General features: G+C 57.1%; 1 protein-coding gene across 1 annotated transcript in view; it reads right to left on the bottom strand.

Annotated features, from left to right (window-relative positions):
• ASIC2 (acid sensing ion channel subunit 2) overlaps positions 1-13,624 on the bottom strand; it is a 303,957-nt gene that overhangs the window by 45,126 nt on the left and 245,207 nt on the right. The window lies entirely within an intron of this gene.

Raw genomic sequence — 13,624 nt, 5'->3', positions numbered from 1 at the left:
CACGACTATACGAGCAAAACGTGACCCTCTTAGAAATGACATTCCTATTAACCTCCAGGCACCCATCGGGATCCATCCCTGGGAAACGGGCCGTAAACCCTCTCCCGTCACCATCCGCAGCACCGCGACGGCCCCAGCTCCGTAACGGCCCCGGCTCCTCACCGCGACGGCCCCGGCTCCTCACCGTAACCCGGCGCCCGCCCGCGCGGCGCGGAGCCGCAAACCCTCCTGTGCACCGCTCCTGCACGCGCAATTCCACGCATTGCAAACCTCTAAGTGCCTCTAAACCGAATGTGCTCACCTTTGGGGAGCCGGAGCTGTAGGAGTGGGAAGGGACCTGCAGTCTCATTCATATCCCCTGCTCTGCAGCTCGTTAGCCGATAATGATGGCTTCGGTCGGCGGGAAAGGCAGGGCGCTGGAACAAATTCCTGCTAAATTGGCTCACACCAACCTGGTGAGAAGAAACACGGCCTCCTGCAGAGCCCAACTGTGGAGCTTTCTGAGCGAAAGGTCTTTGGAAAAGATATTTATGTGACTAAAAATCCACAGCGTGCTAAGCTCAGAGCCGTCCTCACGCACCCGCAGCCGTAAATCACCCACAGCCAACGCTGAGGAACGCCTGGAGTTGGGATGAAACCTGTCCAGGAGCAAGTTATTCTGTCACGGGCCACTAATGAGTTTATCGCGCCTGCCCAGCCAGCCAAGGACGCTGCTTTACAGCTGATTCCAATTTCTCTGCTGCGCAAGAGCCTTGGACACCAGAACCAAGTAAAACACCCGCGCGGCGCAAGGCACCGCTGTCACCTGCAATTCACACAGGCAGCGCCCGAGTGACCTGCAGGAGGTCCCTGAACCACCTCCAGAGCAGCGGAGGCCACAGCCACTTCCATCCAACGCATAAAAATGAGAATTAAGCAAGGCTGACGGGAAAAAGAAGGTAAGGAGGAACACAGGGAGTAAAGCACTGGCTGCAGCAACAGAACGTCCAAGCGGGTCATCCCGGCCCATGGTGAGGTCTCCATCACCTGGAACGCCCAAGGCAGACAACCCTTAATGTGTGTCAGTGCTGTGGCTGGAGTTCAATATCGTGCTGAAAACCCTGCAGGGCCAGCAGAGCGATGTGGGCTGGATTCCCACCACCAAGAGCAGCACAGCTGGATGCCCATGAGCCACCAGGCAGCCAACATCTGGGCACAGCCATGGGAACAAGACCATGGCCAACGTGGCCCGAGGTGGCAAGGAGATCCGGGGAAGAAGAAGGGAGAAGGAAAGTCACCTGGAGCCGTACGGGGCTTTGGAGGAAGGGAAAAACCTGCCAGCGTGGGAGCACTATCTGTCCTGCCTGTCTGCTCACTCCACTTGCCTGGCAATAAGCTGTGGAAAACCCTTTCCCCTCCAGTGACAGGAAGACACACGATCTCCACGTCAGGAGGGTCATACCTTAACCGCTGGAGACTGCCGTTTAATTATTTAATGAGGTGGTAGCAAGGAGACGTGACAACACGGAAACGCCCTCCCAGGGCCACCAGGCCACCCTTGTGCAGCAAGAGGCCATCGGTGCCTCGGGGACATCCCTGCTTCCCAGCGAAAGGAGCATCCGAGCAGGGGGACGGGAGCGCCTGCAGTGACACTGGGCACTTCCAGCCCCATCCGAGGCTCCCGAACCTGGATGGAGGGAGGGTTAAGGCAGGAAATCACAAGCACTTCCAGGGGCACGAGAACAGTGGCCAAGTTTGCAAAAAAATATTTGTTTTCGGAAGAAAAACCACAGTCAGCTTTGCGTATGTTGCTTGCTTCAGCCTAACATTCCTTCCCTGCCTGGTTGCTCCATTGAAATATGTTGTTGGATGCACCAAAGCGAGCACCTCTGCTGCTAAAAAAGCCCAAAATGCAGATTGCAGCAGTGGCTGTGCTTGTGGCAATAAGTTATCCAAGGCTTGCAAGAGGTTCAGACAGCAGCGGAATATGCAAAGAGAGAAAGTATCTCCCCATTCACTGGGCACGGGAGCTGATTTGGAAGAACTAACAAGAAAAACTGGCCACAAGGTGCAGGGAAGGAGAAGAAAAAGCCCAGAGCACTTGCAGCATAGTCATTTTACCCCCGGCAAGGCATCGAGGATCCAGCTCAATAAAATCAAACACAGTGATGAAAACATGCACGGAAGGACATGCAGGTTGGCAGCCTGCAAGGGGAAAAGCCCTTTACTTGACTCTTTTCTGAGATTGTTAAGGCAATAGGGTATCAACTTTCCATTAGGAAAAAAACAGGCTTTACCCGGGATCATTTACGGGGACACCTGAGGCTGCTGGATAGTGAAAGGCAAAGCCACGTTTTGCATTACATTCCTATTGCAATGATTCTGGAGGTGTTTTCCTGCGTTTTCCGGAGGATGAGCACAGAGAGGGCTCTTCCTGTCCCACACACAGAGACAGTTTTCAAACCGTGCAACCTGCAGCACCCCCACCCAGGAAACGGGCAAAACCCTGGAATCGGCAGCCCCAAACAGCCAGTCCTGGAAGGGACCACGGAAACAAACCAGAGCCCAGCAGGGACGGCCAAGGATTCACATGGAGACACCTCCAAGCAGCTCCTGGGACCGAGGAGGAGATCGCTCGGACAGACTGGGATCCTTCTGCACGAGCGGGATGGGAGGCACTGATGCATTAAGTCCAATAACGCCGCAGGAGGAGGTTATTTATTTTTGTCAGGATCATATGCTGGGAGCGCACCAGGATCTACGCGCCCGCAACGAGCCACTTCTAATCATTGCAGGAATTTATTAGAAACCACCTAGCCAATTCCCTCCTGCAGCTCTGCCTCCATTCCAGCTGTTGCAACGTCTTTAAAGAGCAAATGGGAAGGGATTAGAAAAAACAAACAAACCAACCCCGAACCCAAAAGGCTTCCATTCTTTCCAATTGTATTACGCACTTTTTCCCCCACATTGGCGACAGCAATTCCTGCTTGTGAATCACCACTAATTATATTCTAATAGGCTATTCTTGATTTAATATACCGTGGGAAAAGCAGTGTGTGAGCGAGCGTGGTCATGAGATTAGTAACAGCTTCAGAGCTTAATTTATGTTCACCCTTGGTTATCGGAAAATTTAAAGCTCAAGGGCGTCCAGGAGAGGCTGTTTTGCCCGAGTTTGTTTGATTTCAGGAGTAAATTGCAAAATTTTGGGCGGGAGAAACAATCAAAATCAAATCACAAATAGCTGCTCCCACTGCATGAAATTGCAGTGCTTGGGGCTGTGATACTAAAAGAAAGAGAATTTCCGGACCTGTCAGAGAGAGGAATGAAGCCACCTCCACCACGGGGAGTTTGCAGGACCTCAATTTGCAGGAAGAAAGAAGAAAATCGCAGTAAGGACCAAACCCCAAAACAGGACAGATTCACTGTGAACTCTGCTTGGGTTACAGAAGGAGAGAGGGCCGAAGAAGGAAATGTTTTAACATGAAAAAAGCAAACGTTTCCGGAGGAACGGGACCGCACCGGCGATGCCGCAGAGCCAGGAAGGGGCCCCGGCAGCACCGGGATTCGGGCAGAACCGGCATTATCCCAAATGGAACCCGCAGGCAAGTCAAAATCCACGGGAGCCTCCGGGGAGCAGCGCGATCCCCGCGGCCGCTTCCCTTGGATCAGCTCCCGGCGCTGCCGCCGGGTCCCGCGGACACCGGGGCTCCCGCCGCGTCCCCGTCCCGTCCCGCGCCGTTTCGCTCGGGCGATGCCGTCGTTCCTATCCCTCACGTCCAGGACGTACGAGGAGATGGTTGGAGGATCTCAGAGCAGCTCGCAAATATTAATTAAGCCGTCGCAGAATCCCTGAGTGGAAGGTAGCGGTAATTATGTCCCTAATTATATCTACCCTGCTGTGGGGTGGCAAGTAATTATTTGTAATCTATTATATGACCAAAACAAACCTAAGCTGATGATTACATATTTAGCAAGAGACTAATAGTAACATTTTTCCCCCCCCAATGATTGATGGCTTTGGCACAAATGGAGAAAATTATCAAGAAAAATTATGACACATACCCAAGAGGCCAAGCTAGACCTTCCCAAACGCTTTCTCTGCTCCTGCAGGCTAATTCCCATCCCCTAATGCCCTCCTCTCCCTCCTTTCTGCAAGCAGCAGGCCCTATATACCCCTGAGCAAACCAAGGGCTTTGGTCCATAGGTCCACCAGGACCATGAATTTGGAGGAATTTGGATGAAACACAGTGGTGGGGAGAAAAAAAAAACCCAAGGTGAAGAGACAGGGGAGAAGCACTTCCTGACCTAATGGATTTTTCCCAACTGCTCCAAATATCTTATCCTATAGTTTTCGCCTCAAATGCTTGCCCAGGTTAAGTTAACATCTATCAGTGACCGAGAACGTGGTAGATGTTGCATCTCGCTGGCTTCCACGTGGGGCTTGCAAAGCACTTGGAGGCACCAGGAGGCAGCTCTAACACAAAGGTTTGGCCCTGGCACAGAGGGCTAAAGCCGAGCCAAAACTGGGCACAGAGCAACAGTTTTTGGCCAAACCCAAAGGTGAAGCACTTGCTACGCTGCAGAGATTTGCGGTCTTCAAGGATGGCCTCCATGGCAAGTACTTGTGCAACCCTACCCCAGTAAAGGTGAAGGGCCTGCAAAACCAGAAAGAGAAGGAAGATGCTTTGTATTTTATAAATGAATAGGGTAGAGCAATTCTCCTGGATGCCCTAACACCCTCCTCCTGCACAGGCTTAGGAGATCTCATGGTGAGCAGGGGCCCCGACAGCCCATCTGAGTCAGCCTGAAATATTTCACGCTGGCCTTGCCTGCCATGACATATTGATGGAGTCCAGGGACATTCGCGCTGACCCAGCAGTGAGGCTCATTCTTCAATGCAGTTTTATGCCAGCCCTTAAAACTCAAGGCCATTTTTCAAGTAATAAAAAAAGAAAATCATGGACATGGGACTTGAGGAGCATCAGTTTGGGCCAGCAAGGCTTCTCCAAGACACTGAAGGACGTGCTCTCCACCGCATGTTCTTGATAGCTCCGGTTGAAGAGCAGCTAGGCAGGTGTCTCTCCTGCTTTCACTCTGGGATTTCTCCTTCAACACGCTGTGAATCTGTCCCACTGCAGCCCCAACACATCCTCATCGGAAGCTCCGTCCACGGCCGCGCTGGGCTGCGTCACACGGCACCTTCGGCCCTTTCTCGTGCATTGATCCTCGGTACCTCTTTTGTTACTGTTTTCCTGCAGACTCCTCTCAGTTTATCAACACTTTCTGCCTTGCAAGGTGATGCTTCAAAGAGGGTGGAAAAAGCAGCTTCATTGCAATTGCACATCGTCTTCCTCATCCCTGCTTTGTATTGTGTTGAAAAGCGCCAGGAACGTCTCTAGCAAAGACACGGGCAAGTAAGAATAGTCCAAAATGGTCCAAAAAATATACACTTGGAAAGAAAGGGCATTTTCCAGTGGAAACCGAGACATGCTGTAGGAAGTGACACACACATTCTGCTTCAGCTTCAGGGCCTCCCCTTGGGTAGAACGTTGAAAAGTCGAGAAGATGACATCAAAACAAAGCATTTTTGATGTGGCAAAAATCCCGAGATCAAGGCTGGTTCGAATAAATAAATAAACAAACAAACAAACCCCAAACTCTCAAGCACTCACGGTCTGAACTTCCACCGGGGTGAATCCACATCCCCTTGAAGGGCAGACCCAGGGAGGAGGGCCAGCCATTCCGACACAGAATGTGCACCTTACCCGTGCCAAGAAGCGCGCGGTGCCCTGGCAGCCGGCCACGCTCACGAGGGTGGGAACATCAGCGGGCTAATTTCAACTCCAAAGCCCCATAAATAGCCCGGGGAAGAGGCCGCCCTCGGCACCAACGCCGGCCGCCGTCACGCCAAGCTCCGCTCGCGCTGGCGGCCTCTGCACAGTCCCTCTCTGTGCCCATGTGCCCGTTATTGTAGTTCCTACCTGCTCTCTGCATCGCCTTCTCCTCAACGTCCCTCCACTCAATGTCAAGGCCAGAAGCCCCCAGAAATCCAACCAAGGCCGTGTTTGCCAGCTGCTGTTCTCCTGACATGCTCCATGACGAGGCAAACTAGGCTAACTGAGGGAAAAAAATAATAAGAAAGGGGGCTTAGGTGCCCTCCTCCAGAAGAAGTCTGCTCTAGAAGGGCTCCTGAGCTGCTGGGCGCCCCATCTCACACCAGGCCAGGACCCAGAGCATGGTGACAATCGCCAAGGCCGCAGGAAAAGAGAGTGGAAGAAGGCACCATTCGAGAAGAGCCTTGTGGGAGCGCAGCTCTACCCACTCCTTCACGCAGCTCTACCCACTCCTTCACGCAGCTCTACCCACTCCTTCCCTTGCACCAAGGGCACGTCCCACCTCCCAGCGCATCCACCCATCAAGCACGTTCAGCTCAGTTTGAATTCCCTTTCACTTGCTATGGTCATGAGCATGAAAGCAACAACATCCAACACAAGATCCTTGGCCCTAACGCAGGGACTGCTTGACCCAGGTAGACCTTCCGACCACTTTTTGGGCCAGTCTCTCTCGCCAGCAACGTCTCTTGCTGCACTCGGGCAGCACCTCGCACTGCTCAGTCCCGCTTTCTCCTTGGATCCAGTATTCCATAAAGCTGAGCAGTTACGGCGGTGCCAAACATGGCTTGGAGTGGCTACATCAACACGAGCTGCTGCCAGAGCGAAACCCGGCGCGAACCCGGCGCAGGACACGTCCCGCTGGATGGGTCTGCCGAGCGACAGCTCCAAGAGCAGACACGACAGGTTAGCTGGTAGGGACACGGAGAAGACGACCCACATCCCAGCACCTTCTGGCCATAGAAAAACATGTGTATATATATAAAAAATATATATTTTTTCTACAGCAAAGCACTCAAGTGGGTCCCTACCCACTTACTTTCCCACATGGCCCCTAACTCCAGGAATAGATGAAGACTGCTCAAAAGAAACATTGACCAAAGGCAAACACCAAAAGCAATTGACTGCAGCACCTCCAAAGCAGCCCCGTGGATCACGGCCTGCGATCGGGACCGTTCCAGAGCAGAGGCAGGAGGAAGCCAAGCGAGACCGTCCGTCCCCCCGTTCCCCCTGCGCAGGGCAGGCTGCGGCTCCGATCGCCCCCAGGCGCAGGTAGGACGACAGGTTCATACGGGAAGTTCTTAAATCAGAACGAGGTAATGAGGCCGTAAATCCTTGACCCGTGGGACACGTTAGTAACTTTATAATATAAAAAGAAAAAAGAAATCAATAAGTACAGGACAGGACAACCAAGATAAATATTTTAGAAACAAAGAGGGTTTTGTGAACTAAATCAAACACGGAGCTCAAGCGATGCAGAACGAAGCAATTGGCTGCTTCATCCTGATATTCACTGGGAAAGCAAAGTCTATCTTTAACCATTAAAATTGCCCAGTTCGGGCATTTTTATCGTAGAAATCGGAAGGGGTTTCTGCAGCACCCCCGCTGCTAAGGAGCAGTTCGGAGGCGCCGGCAGCGACGGGATCAGCGTCCCAGCTCCGCGCTCCGGATGGACACCGGGACCCGCGGGACCCCGCGCCGGCGTCACCCGCTCGTACAAGCGACGCGACGCGCCCCAGGTGACACTGCCCTGCACCACGGGCAACTCCACAGCGCAAACAAACCCCTCTGCATCCCGGCAATTGTTCCCATAAACTGAAAAGACGCAAAGCTAGGTTTTTCTTTTTCCCCTTTTCCGGGATTATTTTCCAGTTGCCCTTTGCTTTTTCATGCTAGAGAAGTCCAGCAGCAGCAACAGACCAAGGACTTAAGAAAAGCAGGGTTGAAAGGGAAAAATAATCTGTTCTATGAGACGCACCGACAGAGCTGGGAGGAAAAAAAAGAAAAATGCCAGAGCCTTTTCTTCTGTTTCAGCCATAAAGCAGAGCTTGTTTGCTCAAAAATACATCTTTTTAAAATCTCATAAAAGATATCACCTCTCCCATTACCTCCCCTCTTTCATTTGACACAGAAACCCCCAACGCTCTCCAGAGCGCCCGAGCGAGCGCAAGAACAGCAGTTTGCCGCTTATTCCTTCATCCCTTCAGTTCACATCTGATTTTTCCTCCCCCACCGCTATTTCCCTTCTGTGCCTGGGTTTGAATCTCGCAGTTTTCCCCCTCTCCCTGGGCCGATTCCCTCTGGTTTGGGCAGGAAACGCTGCAAGGGGCCAGACCCCGCGGGATGCCGCGATGCTCCGCGCTCGGCTGGCAAAGCCCCGGAGCAGAGGGAGGCAAATCCCGGATCCGGCACGCGGAGCCTCCGGCCTCCTCCTCGCGGAGGGGGAAGCTCCTGGGGATGCTGCTGAGGCCGCTGCCGTCCTCGGCAGCCGGAGGAGGCCGCGGAGGAGGGAGCTGGCAGCAGCTCCGTCTCACGCCGCTTCACAGGCGGCCGGGAAGCGGCTCCACAGGCGGAGGGTGCAAATCCAGCCGGAGAGGCGGAGGGAGCGCGGAGCCTCCCGCCTCCTCTCTCTGCTAAGCCTCATTTTACCACCCCACTGCTAAAAAGCACCTTTAAGGGTGCATTTTTTCCCCCCAAGTGCACCGTTTCTGCCCATCTCTCCAGCTGCAGATGCCAAGCGAGCGGTCCAGGCTGCATCCTGCATCCCAATGGGAATCTCCCTCCCCTCCTGCTCGCCCGGCAGGCAGCAGCGATGGGGTCGCTGGCTCTGGCTTCCTGGGCAGTGCTCGGAGAAAGGGGAACCTGGTTCCTCCGGAGCAGCAACAGCTGGAACCAGCTCTGGTGCCTCCACGGACCCCGCGGAGCCTCCGACAGGTCAATAATCCAGCACGACAATAATCCAGAGAGGTGGCTCCCGAGGCCGCGCTCGCTGCCCACGGAGCGGATGGCCCCGGTCCGTCTGGATCACCAGGTGCTGCCCAGACGGCCGAGGCTCCGCAAGGAGCCTCCGCTCGCCCTCCGCAAGGGAAAGGAGCCCAGCGGAGCTTGCTGGAGGCGTGCGGCCGTGGGAAACTTTGCTTCCCGGTGGGAAAAACAAACAAACAAACAAAAGTAGCAGGAAAAAGCACATCCCGGGAGCAACGCGAGGGCTACGCTGCACGGGGGAACCCAACCACTCACCGCCGAGAAGTTGTGCGGCCCGCAGAGCTCGCCGCGGTACTTGCAGGAGAGCAGCATGTCCTCGAGCTGGTGGCCCAGGCGGTCCATGAAGGCGGCGCTGATGCCCTCGAAGTGGCGCGGCGGCAGGAAGAGGCGGAAGTCGGCGAGCTTGGCGAACCAGCGCAGCCGGGCCTCGTCGCCGCGCAGCAGCTCGGCCAGCAGCGGCCGCGCCGTGCGGTTGGGTAGCAGCAGGCCCAGCCAGTGGCCCGCGTAGTACAGGTCGCCCTTGGAGAGGCGCGGGAAGCGCAGCGGGTTGTTGTTGCACAGCGTCACGGCCGGGAAGGGCAGCTGGCGGCTCCACTGCGTGCGCACCTGCGTGTGCGACGGGAAGGCGAGCCAGTGCAGCAGGCGGTTGGAGGACCAGGCGAGCAGCAGCCCCAGCGCCGTGCAGAACGCCAGCAGCCAGAGCGCGCGCCGCGGCAGCGCCGCCCGCCGCGAGCACATGGGCCGCAGCCCGTGCAGCCGCGCGCGCAGCGGCGCCCGGCGGCCCCGCGCCATGGGCCGCTCCCGCCGCGCCGCTCAGCGCTGCCGCCGCCCCATGGCCGCGGCCGGGCCCGGCGCCGGCGCGGAGCTCAGCGCCGGGCAGCGGCCCCGGCAGCCCCGCATCGCCCGGCGCGCCCGCCGCCCGCCTCACATGGCGCCGCGGAACCGCGCCGGGATGCGGCACCCGCCGCCCCGCGAGGCCGCCCGAACCGCTCCGCTCCGGACCGGGAGCCGCCGGTGCCGGCGAGACACGAACCGGCCCCGCCCGCCGCGCTCCGAACCCCCCAAGCCGGTCCGGAAGCCCCCGCGCTCCGAACCCCCTTGGTCCGGGAGCCTCCGCACCGGGAGCCGCTGCAGCCGCCGCGCTCCGAACCCCCCCGGTCCTGGAGCCGCCGCGCTCCGAACCCCCCGGTCCGGGAGCCGCTGCAGCCGCTGCAGCCGCCGCGTTCCGAACCCCACCGGTCCTGGAGCCGCCGCGCTCCGAACCCGCCCGGTCCGGGAGCCTCCGCACCGGGAGCCGCCGCAGCCGCCGCGCTCCGAACCCCGCGGTGCGGAGGCGCCGCTCGGTTCCGCTCCGCTCCGCGCTGCCGCCCGCGTGTTGCTGCCGCCGCCCCCCCGCGGGAAAAGCCCCGTCCGCGGGCGAGGAAGAGGAGGAGGAGGAGGCGGAGGAAGCGGCGAGGGGCGGCGGCGGCGCGGGAGGCGGAGGGAGCGCGGCCCCCTCCCCCGCCCCCGGCCCGGCCCGGTCCGGCCGCCGCCTCCTGCGGAGCGGGGGCCTCTGCGGCCCGGGGGGGCCCGAGCCGAAGCGCTGGGAACGGAACTGGCCCCGGGGCTATTGGGCTGCAGCCGCCGCTTCTCCGGGAGGAGCCACCTCGGGAATCCCTTTTTCCTTCGCCTCGCGTAGCCGAACTGTCCTCGCGCAAAGCGTCGGCCCGTGACAGGGCCCGGCCCGCAGCATCCACGAGGATCCCAGCGTTCCTGGGACCGCATCCCACTCCCAGAGCCGAAGCAAAGGCCCTTCCCCAGTGCTGGGAATCCATCCTGGCGGGGGACGCGCTCCCATCCCTGCGGCCTGCGAGCAGCTTCGCGCCCACAGCGTTGCAGCCATCACCCCGGGTGGCAACCACTGCTTCACATCCCCCTCTGATTGTTTTTTTTTTTCTTCTGCACCCAACTCATTTTTCCCGGTGGATTTTCCTCTGCCGCCTCTTGCCACCCAATAGATGGAGCCACGAGAGCCCTAATCACTCCCTCCGCTTTTGGAGACTTTCTTCTCTTTTCACTAATGGTGGTGGAGCTACAAACCTGCAGGTGTCCAGGCAGCTGCAAAGCCAGCCTGGAATTCCCACAGCTGGCGGGATGTCTGGGATCTGGGCATTCTCTGCCATAAAGCAGGTTTTGAACTGGCTGGGACAACCAGGTCTCTGGCCATGGATTTTAAGGACTGAGCTGTCCCAGAGCGGCCTCGTCCTTGGGGGGGCTTTTAGGAATGTTGGGAATATTGCCGAGAATTCCGGCGTGAACACACCAAGGCGAGCCCAAGTTCTGCCCGGCTCCGGGCTGGATGCCGTGAAACCTCCCCGGAGTCCAGGGCGGCCGCGCGGCGGGGGCGGCATTTGGTGCTGGGGGCCTCGTTCCCACTGGAATGTCCCCCGGAGGGACGGGGACAGGGCGCGAGGGGGGCTGCGCCGGCCGCTGGGTCCCTTCGCATCCCGCGGCTCTTCCCGGCACGTGTCGTTTCTATGCCGACGGCACTGCACGGCGCGGCACTGCACGGCATGGCGTGGCACTGCACGGCGCGGCGCGGCGCGGCACTGCACGGCACGGCACTGCACGGCACGGCACTGCATGGCGCGGCACGGCACTGCACGGCACTGCACGGCACTGCACGGCACGGCGTGGCACTGCACGGCACGGCACGGCGCGGCACTGCACGGCACTGCACTGCGCGGCACTGCACGGCGCGGCACTGCGCGGCGCGGCACTGCACGGCACGGCACTGCACTGCGCGGCACTGCGCAGCACTGCGTGGCACGGTGCGGCACTGCACTGCATGGCGCGGCACTGCACAGCGCGGCGCGGCATGGCGTGGCACTGCACGGCACAGCACTGCACAGCGCGGCACAGCACTGCACGGCACGGCACTGCACGGCACGGCATGGCACTGCACGGCACTGCATGGCACTGCACAGCGCGGCATGGTGTGGCACAGCACGGCGCGGCACTGCACGGCGTGGCACGGCGCGGCGCAGGAGGCTGCCGGGGGCTCCCGGGGGCTCTGGAGCTGCCCCTCGCCCATCCGGACCCTGCGCAGGGATGCGGGAGCGGGGGAAGCGCGGATGCTGCCGCGGCGCCTGGGACGGCTGCGTCCAGCTCGCTGGAACCCGGCTCAATGAAGCTGCACTAGCACCTGGTTTTATTTTAGTTTCTATTATACACACCCCTTTGCTGCCTTTCGGCTTCAATTGCCTCGGCGCGTCGAGCGGGCACGGGTGCCACCACCCGGGAACCCGGGCCAAATGAGCACAGACACCACTATGGTGGATGCAGCAAACGGCCTTTACTGCAGCTACATCCGAACTTATATAGGGCACCTGTGTGCGGAGGCGCGCCCCGTAGCCAATAGCGTTAACGTCGCCTCATACGGGCACGTGCCCATCTCCCCTGCACGTGCCCATCTCCCCTCTTCTTTCCGCACAGCACGAGATCTTCCGACCGCCGTACCCTACATCTCCCCCTCCCCTAGACATCCTATGTCAACGTAAACGTCCCATGTTAACGCATACATCCCATGTTAACCTAAACATCACTACTTTGAACGAGCTGCCACAAAACCTGCAATAATAGGATAACACACAAGTGCGGCGGCCTTTTCCCATCGCGTCTACGAGGGTTTCGCTCCCTCGTCTCAACAGCCACCTTTAAGGCCAGAGCAGCACAAAGGTGTGTTTATGCAGTAAATACGAGGTAGCGTTTTGCTGTAAACAGAATATTAACTTTAAACAAAGTGGGTTTGATGTTTTTCTGTTTTTGTTTTCGTCCCCCCACCCCTCTCCCTTCCCTTCTAGAAAGGCTGAGCCCCAGAAGCTCCAACTGGAAGTCTGTGGGAGCTGTGGTTGCCCAGCCTCTCTGAAAACACCGACCCTGTGAATATAGAGACACAAATGCTCACATAAGCAACCAATGCAGAATACCACTTCTCTATTTCACAGGAACTTAGAATACAAAATGCTGAAATCTGATCATCAGAAATGTAGGTCTATGGCAACTCAGAGGTAGTTACTAATATCAGTACATAATACTTATACAGAGATAAAAAGGTCTAACTCTATTTGGTTTGAGACTATTCTGTACATATAAACAGGGAATGACCAGTTTTCAAATCCACAATTGCCTATTTCTATAAGGAACTTTGGTTTAAATTTTCAAAGTGACCTAAGTTTTGCATCTTTGCTGTTTAACCTGGTTTTTACACCGGCTAGAAGTTTAAGCAATGCCACTTTGATTTGTCTACATAATTTAAATAAGTTTACTATCCTTACATAAGGCAAGGAAGTTCTTTATAGATATATCACATTCAATATCGTCAAAGGTAAGCTTTGCATTAGCATACTGAGAACTTCAGTATAAACCATCGAGATTCGCACAAACACTGGCAAGGAATTCACACAAAATAATTCTCTTGAAATCGTGCCCTTCGCTGAGGCATTTGATTACTACCTCTTTACTGAAGCAGCAGCAGCAGCAACAGTAAAAGTCTCCTCTGGCAGGACAAATGGGAAGGGGGAGGCCGCTCACGGAGCCAGCCACGTACCTGTGGTAACCGCCGGCTGCGCAACAGTTACCACAGACAGGACTCGGGCTCCCTGGAGCCCTTTGCAGGCTGCTTCTTGATTATCTGAGCTTAAACCTAAACGGTCTATGTTTAGGTTTTGATAGGCTCCAACTCCATTAACCCCGAGCCAGGGCTGCAGCCCAGGGAGCCTCGCTCCGAG

The sequence above is a fragment of the Tinamus guttatus genome, unplaced genomic scaffold (genome assembly GCF_059628265.1).
Source record: "Tinamus guttatus ecotype Peru unplaced genomic scaffold, ASM5962826v1 Tinamus_guttatus_pri_ptg000075l, whole genome shotgun sequence".
NCBI lineage: Eukaryota > Metazoa > Chordata > Aves > Tinamiformes > Tinamidae > Tinamus > Tinamus guttatus.
Note: the sequence above shows the minus strand (reverse complement) of the source record. Positions and strands in the feature narration are given on the sequence as shown.